Source organism: Cricetulus griseus, chromosome 4 (genome assembly GCF_003668045.3).
Source record: "Cricetulus griseus strain 17A/GY chromosome 4, alternate assembly CriGri-PICRH-1.0, whole genome shotgun sequence".
NCBI classification, from domain to species: domain Eukaryota; kingdom Metazoa; phylum Chordata; class Mammalia; order Rodentia; family Cricetidae; genus Cricetulus; species Cricetulus griseus.
Window position 1 is genome coordinate 197095208 of NC_048597.1, and position 13647 is coordinate 197108854.

Genomic DNA, 13647 nt, shown 5'->3' on the forward strand with positions numbered 1-13647 from the left:
TCTTGAGACTATAGCAAGAAGCTGTCTGACAACCGGGCTAGCATAGCAATACCCTCAGCAGCAGAGCTCTGACCTTTCTGAGTGTATTGTTACCCTTGCATCAGCTTTTCAAGTCTTCTTAGTCTTTTCATTCTCGGCCTTTAATTCTTTTCAGCCACCTGTAGTTTACCCCTTTAGGAAATTCCCCTTCTGGTAAGCCATATCTGCACTTTGTTGGGACAATTGGTGACAATATAGAAAGAGGGTTAGAAGTAGGGCTGGGAGAGTGAGGTCCTCACCCTCTTGAAAGAAATCAGTTTCAGCCCAACACATGATCCTTACCAATCTGTGTAAGAGCCCACTGTACTCAACCCCAGTAGGCACTGTGTATGACGTGTGCCTGCATACAGTAAGTTTGTTGTGACGTGTTTGTAAGTAGACTTGTATATAGGAACTAGCTCTTGTGCCATCTTGCTAGAATTAACATTATCAATGAGAAAAAAAATTCCTGTAATTTCTTCTTTGACAATCTGTCAGTATAATCGGATTAGAAAGAATATCCACTTCTGATATTGTACTGATCTAGAGATTTCCTTGGTTCTGCTTTACTATGACTTAAGTTTAATGATATAATAAAAGAGCATCTAGAAATGTGGATTGAGCAGACATGCTTTTCTCAGTTCCCTAATAAGTGCTGCTCAAAGGGTGGTAAGGAAACCAAAATAGGCCGTGTGCACAGAGACAAAGGGGAGAGGAGGAGAAGGCGGCCATGACTGACTCATCAGTGTGAGGAAAGCTGACACCTGAGCCAGCATGGGAGACAGAAACAAGCTGACTCACGACTCACACTGCAGAGCTCTGGCAAGACTCAAGAAGTGAGCTGTGGGGTTCCTGGCAGAATGAGAATTTGGGGTAGACATTAAAACAGAGGGAGATGAAAGTGTATTTGCCACAGTTAGAGCCCTTTCCCCACAAACCAGGAAAATCCCCCACTTTCCGCCACAGCAGCAGACTGGGAAGGGCAGGTCTGACAGCTCTCTGGATCAGAGCACAGCAGTCACAGCTGAGGTACTGTCCTGAAATGATAGGGTCACTAATTAACTCATCACAAGCAAGCATCATGCACTCACATTCAGCAGCACTGTGGACAGTGAGTTGCCGTATATATTTCAGAATCTTTAGTACCTAAATGGAATGAATATCATTGACTCGAAGGAATAAGGATTTTTGCATAGCATGCAGACTGCTGAGGCATCTAGCTTCATGGGCTGAGCAGTCACAGAGGTTACTGACTCTGCAGCATGCAGATGGCCATTGTTAGAGGACCTAGCCATTGTTACATAAAGGAATCTATTAAGTCTCCCTTTATATTATATATAACATTATAATATTTATCTAGTAAATCCCCCTTTATTGTATATAATATATAGCACATATTATATATATTATGTTATATATCAGACATTATAACATGTTTATATAGCATATATGTTATAAAGGGGGATTTATTAGATTGCCTTTATGTATAAATTATATATAATATTATATGTGTTATATATTAAATATATTTATACAACATGTTATATAATATATATGATAAACAGGGTTTATTCAATTGACTTTATAAAACAAGAGCTATATATTATATATGTGTATTTTACACATATATATTATAATTGAACACATACACATAAATCCTGTTCCTCTAGGGAACTCTATTGACAGACTCTCAGGTAGAATTTCAAGGGATTTGTTCTCAAATATCAAAGGTAGCTTTATTTTGATTCACACCCACCAAGTTAGTTACTTCTCTCATTGTCATGAGCAAAGTATCTGCCAAAAAAGAATCTTACAGGAGAAAAGATTTATCTTGGCTCATGGTCTCAGGAAAACAGTCCCTTATGGAAGGGGAGGTGTGCTGGAGAGGTTCCATCGGGGCAAGAGGAGTGTGGCATGGCCCATCACATCATGGCAGACAGAAACCAGAGAGCTCAGCTGGAACCAGAGTTTAACCACCTTCAAGGCCCAGTCCCAACAACTTACTTCTGCTAGGCAGGCCATGGTCCTAGACTTCCAAATAACACCATCAAGGGCACTAGGTGTTCAAGCACGTGAGTCTGCAGGGGGAATTTCCCATTTCAAACAGAATTCTATGACTCAGAAAACCATGATTCAGTGTAGGTTCACTAGATTGTTTTTGAAATTAAAAACCAGAGGCCCACAGTGTCTACTAATGTCTTAGGAGGAGCAACGGATCTAGAAAGACTCATTCTGAAACCATATTCATAGAAGTAAATGTGGACATGTCAAAACCAGAGGTAATAACTTTTGGGGAAACAGGATATTTACATAGTTTCAGGGCATCTCAACATAATGCCCTATTGACCACTAATGGAAAACAACTGGACAGGCACCAGACAAAGGAAGTGACTGAACTTAATATAACAAGAAAGAGACAAATCCTCATCAGGAGACCTCCAGGGTAAATGCCACTGCTGAGCTCCTCCAAATTTGCATAACCTGGATTAATCATCAGGCTACGTGTCATGAATTTAAATATTTAAAACCTCCAAAATAATTCATTGGTATGCTCAAAGATGTTGGGGTCATGAAAGACAAAGAAAGACTGAAGAATTGTCCAAGATCAAAAAGGAATAAGATTATATGCAAACTAAATCCAATTCATGGTCTCACACTGAACCCAGAGCAGGAGGAGAAGAGATGTGAAGGACAGCATGGGGACCACTGGCAAATATTTGAATATTGGCTGGGAATTAGATAAGTTATTATTTTGTATGAAACAGATTGTCCTTGATTTTAGAATACAGACTTTATTAGTCAGAATTCTCTAAAGGAACAGAACTCAGGGAATCAATGAATGTGTGTGTGTGTGTGTGTGTGTGTGTGTGTGTGTGTGTGAGAGAGAGAGAGAGAGAGAGAGAGAGAGAGAGAGAGAGAGAGAGAGAGAGAGAGAGAGAGAGAGAGAGAGAGAGAGACAGACAGACAGACAGACAGACAGACAGAGACAGACAGACAGACAGACAGTGAATTGGTTTACAGGATGTGGTTTTTGTAGTCCAACTATGTCTGTCTCACACTGGAGAAGCTGAGAATCCAGTTGTTGCTCAGTGTGCAAGGCTGGATGTCTCAGCAGTCCCAATCTGGCATTGAGGGCCTGGAGAGCTGCTGGTCTTCAGTGTGCATGGAATACCCAAGAAGTTAGCTTCCGTGTCAGTGACGGAATGTCACAGCAACAGGATACATAGACTTGGCAGTGAGAGCGAGGGCAAGCAGGCAAACATCACTTCCTTCTTTCACATCCTTTCACCTGGGCTGCCGCCAGAGGTGCCATCCACATTCGGGGTGGGACTTCCCATTTGAGTAATGTGACCAAGAAAATCCCTCACAGAAGTGCCAGCAGCTCGAGTTTCAGTTGTTTCCAGATGCAGACAAGTTGGCAACCAAGATTAGCTGTCACATAGACAATGGAGTATTTAGGAGGAAAGGAATATAGACTCGGTAACTTACTCTCAAGTAGCTGAGGGGGTAAATGAACAGTAAGATAGGATCCATCTAGGTATCAGGAATGCTTAAGAATGAATGAACCCAGTTAAATATATACTTCATTGTGGCATTTTCATGCACATATGTCATATTTTGTTCTAATTCATCTCCCTGCCCCTCTTATGCCCCCTCCCTGCTCTATCTGGCCCCTGTCCTTCCCCGATATTGTCCCCTCATGCTCTTCTCTCCTCATTACTTAACATCTCTTCCTTCCCTCTCTTGAGCCCCTTTCTGATTTTTTTTTTTTTTTTTTTTTTTTTTTTTTTTTGGTTTTTTGAGACAGGGTTTCTCTGTTTAGCTTTGGAGCCTATCCTGGCACTCACTCTGGAGACCAGGCTGGCCTCAAACTAACAGAGATCCACCTGCCTCTGCCTCCCGAGTGCTGGGATTAAAAGCTGACGCCACCAACACCCAGTGCCCCTTTCTGATTTTATCACACACACACACACACACACACACACACACTTGCACACACATGTGCATAGATTTATGTATACATTTATGTAATTTAAATCTAGGTTCTACATTTTTGTCTTCCTGAGTCCAGTTTCTAGCAACTGTATGATGATTAATTTATATGAAAGAAAAAGAAACTATTTTTCTTAAGTCATTGTAAGTTTCCGTTACACAATTTATCACCAAACAAATAATATTTAAAGAAACCAGGCCTGACCTAAGCCTTATAATCTCTATGACACTCAGGAGCCAGCCCACTCCTCAATGGTGTCTGCCATCAGTGTGTCCTCCTGAGGCTCATTGTGTTCACAGAATTCCAGTTGAGGAACATATTTGGAACTAATGAGGATTCTTTTTGTAAAAACAACTTCAGATTGTTACCTCTAATAGCTATGAAAATTCATCCTAAAGTTGTGTTCATTATCCTTTGCTAAAAATATAACAGTAAATGTAATATTTGACATAAAAATAGATATTTGATTTAAAATAATTACAGTATTATCCTGGTCTTCAGTTTGATTAAATTATAAACTTTCCTATTATACTTTTATTTTGATAGTATTCTTAATTAAAATATAATGAAGTAACATGACTCAACAGGACAGGCTGAGTTAGGCCCAGATGTAAAATCCCCAAGTCCTACCGGCTTGTAGAAACAAAGATTTGTGGCAAGGGATATGGCTTGCTGTATAAGCACGATGACCTGAGTTCACTTCCCAGCACCACGTGAAAAGGTGGGTATGTGGTGACTCATGCCTACCCGGCACTGAAGGGTAGAGTTAGGACAATCTCTGGAGCTCTCTGGATAGACACCTAGATAAACTGGTAAACTCCAGATTCACTGAAAGATCCTGTCTCAGAAAATAAAGTGAATATTGACTAAAGAAGACACCTGACCTGGCATTGACACACACACGGCGGGGAGGGAGGGGAGGGAAGGAGTGAGGGGGAGAGAGAGAGAGAGCGCACACAGCATATAGCACACCCCACCCCTAAGGTTTATTTCAATTTAGTAGGGGCATCTGGTTTACATCATCTTTATTGAAGCTGATGCCATCTCCTTCATCCAGACAGGGAAGGGAGCATGGCATATTGCCCACTGTTGTTCTCATTGTTCTCTCTGTCTCTGTGTGTCTGTCTCTGTCTCTGTCTCTGTCTCTATCTCTCTCTCTCTGTGTGTCTCTCGTGTGTGTGTGTGTGTGTGTGTGTGTGTGTGTGTGTGTGTGCGCGCGCGCGCGCGCGCGAGTACTGCATTAATTGGAGTCTAATTGTACACATGCCCACATGCACACTTGGGATCTTTAATTGAATCAAAAACTCAGTATCTTGGCTAGGCTGACTGAACAGTGAGTTCCTGGGATCCAGCTGCCTTCACTTCCTAATCCTGGTGTTACAGGCACGAATAGCCATGCTTGCACGTTTTACATAGGTGCTGATGATTCAGGTCAGGTGTCTTCCTCAAACACTCTCCACCTTATATTTTTGAGACAGGTTTCTCAGTGCTCACTGAAACATTAGGTCCAATCCTTTATCACCTCAAGAAAAATGCTCCTCATGCCAGTCCAGCAAGCACTCTCACCCAGTCTCTCTCTCTCTCTCTCTGTCTCTGTCTCTCTCTCTCTCTCTCTCTCTCTCTCTCTCTCTCTCTCTCTGTGTGTGTCTCTGTCTCTCTCTCTCTCTCTTTCTCTCTCTCTCTCTCTCTCTCTCTCTCTCTCTCTCTCTCTCTCCATGCCCATTGGTTCTGAGCACTTCCAACCAGTAGTGAGACATATCATATGCTTATATTTTATTAGATGAAATTAGACAGCTACATGCTTAACCCAAGAGGCCAGGAAGTAAAACTCGGCTTCATACACAGGGTGAAGACGCCAGAACATGGAGAGCTCCTCTGTCCTCCAGATGCAGTACTTTGTAATGACATTGACCTCATGATTTCCCTTTAGTCTTCTCCTGAACTTGCTCTCCCTTACTTTTAAAGCTAACAGATTTATTGATTAATAGAATTAGCCAGCTGTATTCCAAGGAAAGGAATTTTTCTTGGGGTGACAGCAGACATTTGATTGTGAGTATCTGATGATGGATCAAGTCACCTTGACCTTTCAAAGTCTCATTGACATAGTCTGAGTAGTCTGATGTGTTATCTTAGATCTGTGGAAGAAGAAGGCAGTACTCTTGAGGATTCTCCAGAACACAAGGAGGCCACAAAAAACTTTCTTTCTCAGACAAGCTCATTTGAGAACAGATTTTTCTCCTGTCTGCCAAGCAAGAAAACATAGTATAAGACCCTGAATACAAAGAAGACATGGGAAACCAGGTATCTTCTTAGGCCTAAAATTAAAGAGATTTGCAAGCAAAATTAGCTTTGAAAAATATTTTTGTAATACGTAACAAATATATATTATATAATGTGTATAATATAATATGTAATTTATAAAATGTATTAAATAACATTGTTTGTGGAGATTATAAAGATCAGTAAGAAAAAAAATAAAAATTGTATTATTAATACAGGATCATTGTGAGGACATATCCCCTTGGCAGGAAGATGGTTTAACTATCCTTTGAAACACCAAATCAATTGCATTTCTCACTTATAAAAAAGTATGTTCAGATATTCTTCTGAATAACATTTGGTAAAAACTAGTTACTGATTTGGATATACAAAGCAGCAAATAGAAAGTTCATTAAGACACAACATTAAAATAAACAAATTCATATTCTCGTCTACTGGGGAGCACGGGGCCAGATATTTACAGACGGCAATTCCATAGACTCAACAGTGTAAACCCAGTCTCAAGACTTTTTCATCCTCCCCATCTATTTGTTTCAGCGTGCTGGCTCAGGAAAGCTGGCCTCTCCTGAGCCCCACTTCTAGTGTCAAAAATAGCCCAATTGTATTTCCTTATCTTTAGCTGAAGAAGCAGCCTTCCCAAAGGTATTTGATTCCTTGACATCTGAACAAAATTGGGATTCATTTAACAAGAATGAGGGTGGGGGGAATGGTGATTGGATAGCTGACCAATAAGATCTTATTCTACTGTTGCCACAAATGAGATGCCTCATTGCAGTGGCTAGCACTACCATAAAACATTGGGTAAAATCCTAAGTGTTACCAAGATCGAAGCTGCCTGTGGCTCAGTAGACACTGAGATGTCAAAGCATTGCCTCAGAGCGTTACAGTTGGCAGTCATGTTTTCTTAAATGCTCATAGACCATTCACTCCTGACATATATTATTCAACAATGAAACATGGTTCCATTCAGCCTCATGCTACCACACTTCTGTTTACTTTCTTCGATCATCATGTACTTGTCACTGCTGACACATCCCATCTTTTTTTAACCATCTTTTTTATTAACATAACTTTTTATTGACTCTCTGGGAATTTCACATCATGCACCCAATGCCACTTATTTCCCAGGCCCTCCATACCCACCCCTTACCCCTGTAGTGTCCCCAGCAAGTAAACTAAAAAAGAAATAATAAAAGTAAGATAAATAAACAAATGAAAAAATAATAAAAATAAACACATTCCATCTTTAAAACTAATGCTTTCACTTAAAAACCAGGAGTCATTTATTCATTTGAGGGATATATATATATATATATATATATATATATATTTTATTCTAGAATATAATTTTATTCTAGAACCCAAAATAGTCTCTAGATTAGGTCATTAATAAGAGCCAGAAACAAATACAGAAATATATTATCCAATACAGCCTTGGGTTTTTTTTCTGAAACAACCCACATTCCATCTGTCTCATCTGCTAATATGAGCCAATCAGAAAAGAAATGTATTTTCTATAATGGCTTTTGCTATAGTTGCAATAATGTATAGACCATTTAGGAAAATGGTCCTTGGTCAGTTTCCTTCAGGTCTCAACTTAAAATCCTTTAGGGGACCTTCCCTGACTACCCTATATGGAAGAGGCCTCTTCTGGTTAGTTCCCACCAAATCAGTCTAATTCTGTCTATAGAATTCTTGCCAGTCTGTTATTGCCTGGGTGCATTTGTGTTCTTTCCAGCTTCTCACTAGAGGGGTGTAAGTACTGGAAGGCATATAGATTTTTTCTGTGCTCTAAATTCCACACTTACCACTCAACCATGCCTGATCAGTGAGTATTTGGTAGTTGAATCTACTTTTCTGAATGATCTCTCATTGAAACATGTTATGTTGTATACCGAAAGCAAACTTTAAAATAAAGATTTCCTGCTATCTATGCTATTTTGGCTAATGATACTAAGTGGTATTGGGTTTTAAATTTGGTTCATTAGTAGAAATTTAATGGAAAATGTCAGATTTGCAAAAATAAAATATAGTTTTATAGTGAGAAAGGCTAGTTTCTTTTTAGGTCTGTGGGTAGATTCTTTCTTGCACTGTATTTTATTCTAAGTAATTTATCATGTATGAAAGATTAACCTGTTTGAGACAACAGAGAGGTTGAAAATATTTAGAAGTAGAGCCTTCGAGAACCCAGAGTTATCTGTTCAAAACTGAGCTTCTGGAACCACTTATGAACAGTCTCTTTGTCTTCATGGTTTGAATAATATACACTCAGCTGTAACTATAGTATGAAGCATTAGCTATTCTATGCCTTCAAATATTACTTATTCTTGTAGTTATTAACTGAGTATGGCACCCCCCCACACACACACAGGAAGGGCCCAGGGAAACATGGCTGTTTTCAGTGGAGGCATTCCCATGCGTGAGTGTGATTAGCACAGACTTGCTAAGTCTCTCTCTGAGCCATCTGTGAACACCTTCTTGCTTTAAAACAACACACACCAGCTCTGCTCAGTTCTAAGTCAGTTTTTGTCACAGCTGTTATCTTCATTTGAGACTTAGGGACATTCTCCAGTGCCCCAAGCTTGTAAATGCCACCTTAGATAAAGAATATAGTCCTCCAAATGAAAAAAAAAATCTTCATCAAATTAATTATCTCAAATGAATGTTGCTGCTATAAAATGCTGATCACAGACGTTTCATCTCATTTGCAAAAGGTGGAAAAAAGGGAGTTGGTTGGACAAGTGAGTTTCAAACATGTTCATGTGTTCAACTCTCTTGCAATCTAATAAGAAATTCACATCACTTAGGCTTATTGCTTGCTCTTTGATGAAACATCCAGATTGATATAAATGCTTCTTTCATGAGGGTAGCCTTGGTGTGAGGTCCTGAGAGGGCAAGTCAGCACTAATGGAGACCTGAATGAAAAGACTTGGCAGGGAATAATGAGCTGCTCGGGTCAGACATCAAGGTCTTTACTGCAGACCCAATACTCTCAGACCTGAAGGACTTGCTCTGATTACCATAATGAATCAGGCAATTCATGTGCAGTAAAGGCACCTAGGCCTGCCTGGAGACCAGCACAAGCATAGGCTATACTTTAAAACAGGTACTTAATATCATCATAGGTATCACAGCCATGTTCTCTATCAATAATATATGTGCATATCCTGATCTTTTAAAAATGGGTTATTTTTAAAATGTATATATTTGTGTGTACACTCAGATGTTTGGATAGGGCATCAGGTTCCCTGGAGTTGGAGTTCTAAGTGATTGTGAGTGTTGGGAACTGGAACTCCAGTTCTCTGGAAGAATAGCAAGTGCTCTGACCACTGAACCATCTTTCCAGCTCCCCAGACACATGTTTAAAAAAAAAAAAAAACAACTTTCAAATCTGCAACATTTAAAACAGGCTTGATTGTTTAGCTTATCAGGACTAAGCTGAGAGTAGCCAAGGAAGAGTCCATTTTTTAATGTCCATTCATTGTTTTGCATACAACTAAATTATATAGCCATATAAGTTAACGACATTGAATTAATTCACAGAACTGTGCACCCCTCACCACAGTTAAATTTTACAGCATCTCAATTATCCCCCAAAGACCCTCCATACACATTGGTTTCAGGCTTTGTATTAAATTTTTCATAAGTTTTCTAGGAAAATATAATTATATAATTAACCAAAATACCAAAAATATTAATACATTTTACTCAATTGGTATTGAGATAGGAATGGATAAGTTTTCTGGCAGGGCACACATTGTATAAGTGCAACGTTTAAACAAAAAATCTACTTTCTTGCACAGGTGTACAGTCTTCCTTCCCTGTACAATCTTCATAAAACCATGAAGAAGAGATGGATACGAACTGCACTCTCATTGCTAGTGAAGCCAGCGTTATCTGGGGGCACACGGTGGCAACAGCAGCAGTGAGGCATGGCGATACCCCATTCCTTCACACATCTGCTTGCAGCTCCATTCGTAAGTGGGGAATAAGTCATACCCTGCGAGGTCATCCTGTCCTTTGGGAAGTGTGCCACAGCAGGCCACATAGTTCAAATTCTGACTTCATCTTTTTGTTTGTGTTTTCCAGACACTATTTTGCTGCTCAGTTTAATTAAAATGTGGTTTTGCTTTCTTCCTGGCTTCCTTCTTGGGGACCATCACCTAGCTCTTTGCCTCTGGGATAAACTCCCTTTTTTCTCAAATTAGCCTCGCAATAATGAATAAACAAACAAGACAACATGTTAAGCACACATATGTAAAGTAAATGTGTAATTTTTCTCTAGCAGAACATAAAGCTTAGTGGCTTGGATGTTTGTGAAAATGTAGCTTCCTGAAGTATGGCAGTCCTGACTTTTTTGTTGATGACTGGGCCCTAAATTGCAGGAATTTGAACTAACCAGCCGCTTTGAATATGGACTGCTATGGCACACTTCCTGAGGGACAAGAGGACCTCATAGGGTATGACTTATTCCCCAATTACAAATGAGGCTGCAACCAGAGGTTGTGAGTGTGTAAGAGTTGTCCCTTACACACTCATCTTTCTGGTGATGGCATAGGCAGAGGAGAGATGCCCCCCCCACGCCCTATCAATATCCTGAGGCAGGTTGGAGAGCTTGCCCTGAGTTCCTAAGAACCGTAGAGCTGTCCCTGTCCCCCACCAGCTGTAACACTCTGGAGTATAGGCCCTGCACCTAGGCTGGGCAGCACAGTAAAGCTGATCCTGTAGGTGGATGTGTGGTATAAAAGAACCAGCCTTGAGGATATGAAAGCCCAAGAACCGCTGCCCCTTGCTGAACTAACCAGAGCAATGCTGGAGAACTCACCCTGGTGGCAAAGGCACAGGAGATCTGGTGGGCTCACCAACCCTGCAACTACCCAGGCCAGAACCAGGGTTGTGTGTTGGCCCACCCCAACATCCACCCCATCTGTGATCTGCTGGAGCATGGTGAGGGTGCTGGGGAGGGAGGGGTCCTGCCAACCCAGTGCTGCAGGATCTCCACGACATAGGGCACCAATGGGATGGTAAGGAAGAGTCCTACTTAGGGCCCAGCATCAAAGGTACAGCAGAGACCAGGGATAAAGGGGTTTGCTGTATGACTCACTGTGCACACCGCAGTTTCTATGATGAGATATCCCCCTTCTTCCTGTTTTTCCCTTCTTTTATTCTCATATTTGTTTTATTTGGGGTGAGGGAGACCCATGGGATCAGGAGGCATCATGGGAAAGACACAAAGAATAAAAACAAAATGAAAGAGATGGAGCTGCAACAGATGTGTGAAGGAATGGAGCATTGCCATGACTCACTGTGGCTGTTGTCACCGTGTGCCCCCAGAAAATGCTGGCTTCGCTAGTAATCAGAGGGCAGTCTCTGCTCATCTCTTCTTCATGGTTTTGTGAGGACTGTACAGGTAAGGAAGTTAAGTAATACCCACATAGTGTGTGTTCAATAAATGCTTGACTAAATCAAGTTTTTAATGCTCAGTCCTAATAGATTATGGAGGCCGATCTCTAGCTCATGGGTGTGTTTAGAAGAGCATGTTTAACATAAAATTATGGAATGCATGTACTGCAAATACGCTAGTGGTGCTCAACAGGAAATTCTAAAATCTAACCTATAACATGTATACGTTAGACTACAGACTATATTATCAACCTGCATTTTATCATACATTTGAAAATTTATTACATTTGAACTAATCGCGTATGCGTGTGCGCTTGTACATGCGTGCATGTACGTACACATTGCGGAAGCCAGAGGAAAACTGGCTCGCAGAAGTGGATTCTCTACTTCCACCATGTGGGTCTCAGGGATTGAAGTCTCTGAATTCAGCCTTTCCCTGTGTATCTCAGCAGCCCTCTGTCTAGGTATTTTATAAGATTTTATATTCCCATGCTGAATCAAGCTCAGGAAGTACGTGCATCCATTCTAAGATAGTAAATATGATGTTCCAGAAAAGTATACAAGTACTCTTGCCTTCTGGAACAGCTTAAAATTAACGTTCCCTTCATGATTTATCTATGCTAGCCTATCTTTGATGAAAACAGTAAGCTGTGCAGAAAAAAAGAAAAAAAGAAATAAAAAGGAAAATAGTATTTTGTCCCTGGTGCCATACATACAGATGATTCAATGAAATCAGTGTAGAAGTTGGCGGTTTGGGACTTTTGTAGTTCTATTAATCTATATTTTTACTTCTTGGTTGAACATTGACTTGGCCAAGAACTATTTTTGCTATATTCTTTTTAACTGGCTCTCTCTTTTCCCTCCGGGGATGCAGTGTTCTCGGGTTTATGTATCTCATTACCACACTCTCCCTGCTTCTCCATGCTAGGTCTATTCACCTTGACTGTCTACTTCTCAGCTATTTGATTGCTACCAACACTAATTTCCAACCTCATGAGGGTCTTCTTCCAGAGTTACTGCCCTCATTTCTTCCTTCCTCTGGGGACCACACCCATCACTCAGTCTCTCCTGTCTTGAGAACCCTCCTCTCCTAATCTGCGTTCCCTTTCTTTATTTTTTTCTCAAGAGGGTGCCCTCAACATTCTTCATTTCTTTAGCCTGAATCTATAAACCAACGTGCAGGGAAAAGCTTCTGTCCCTATGCATTCAAGCAATGTTTTCTAAAGTCATATAGAATCCTTTGGTCGCCAAATCTAATGAATATCCGCCATTATTTTGTTTGGCTTTCTTCTTCCTTGTTGGGAATTCTTTACCTCTCTTCCAATGTCACCTGAACCTTGACTCACTTTTTATTGCCACTATTCCTCTTCAGTGATTTTGTTAATGCTGGCTCGTCTAAGGAATGTCACCCTCCAGAGCTCCGGCCTTGGTTTGCTCTCACAAGCTACAACATTTCCTTAGGAAACCAATCAGTTTCTATTGTTGATCACCTTTTGTTGATGTCCCCACATTTAAGTCTTTAGCCTTAAGTTCTCTGTTGCACCCCAGCACTCATATCTCTGGTTGCTCTCTTCATCTATACTAATCAGGACTTCTCAGAAGCCACCAGATCTGTCTTCATTCTTGTCCCTAGTGTGACTGTGTTTTGTACACAGGAAGGACAGTGAACTGTCCATTCAGCAGCAGCAGGGAGAGATGTTCTCTATATGCTGTTTTGTTTGTTTGTTTGTTTGTTTGTTTGTTTCTCTTCTTTGAGGGAGCATGGTGGAAATGTATTTCCCTTCTCCTTTGAAATCAGTGTGTCATCTCACTAGTTTAAGAGACTGAAGTGTTGGTGCGGGGGGGGGGGGGGGGGATATGTGTCACTTTAGGCACGCAATTTTTCTTGTTAAAATAACTGGCAACAGTCCAGAGATATTAAGCTTCCTCAGCTTGCCTCCAAGAGCCAAGAA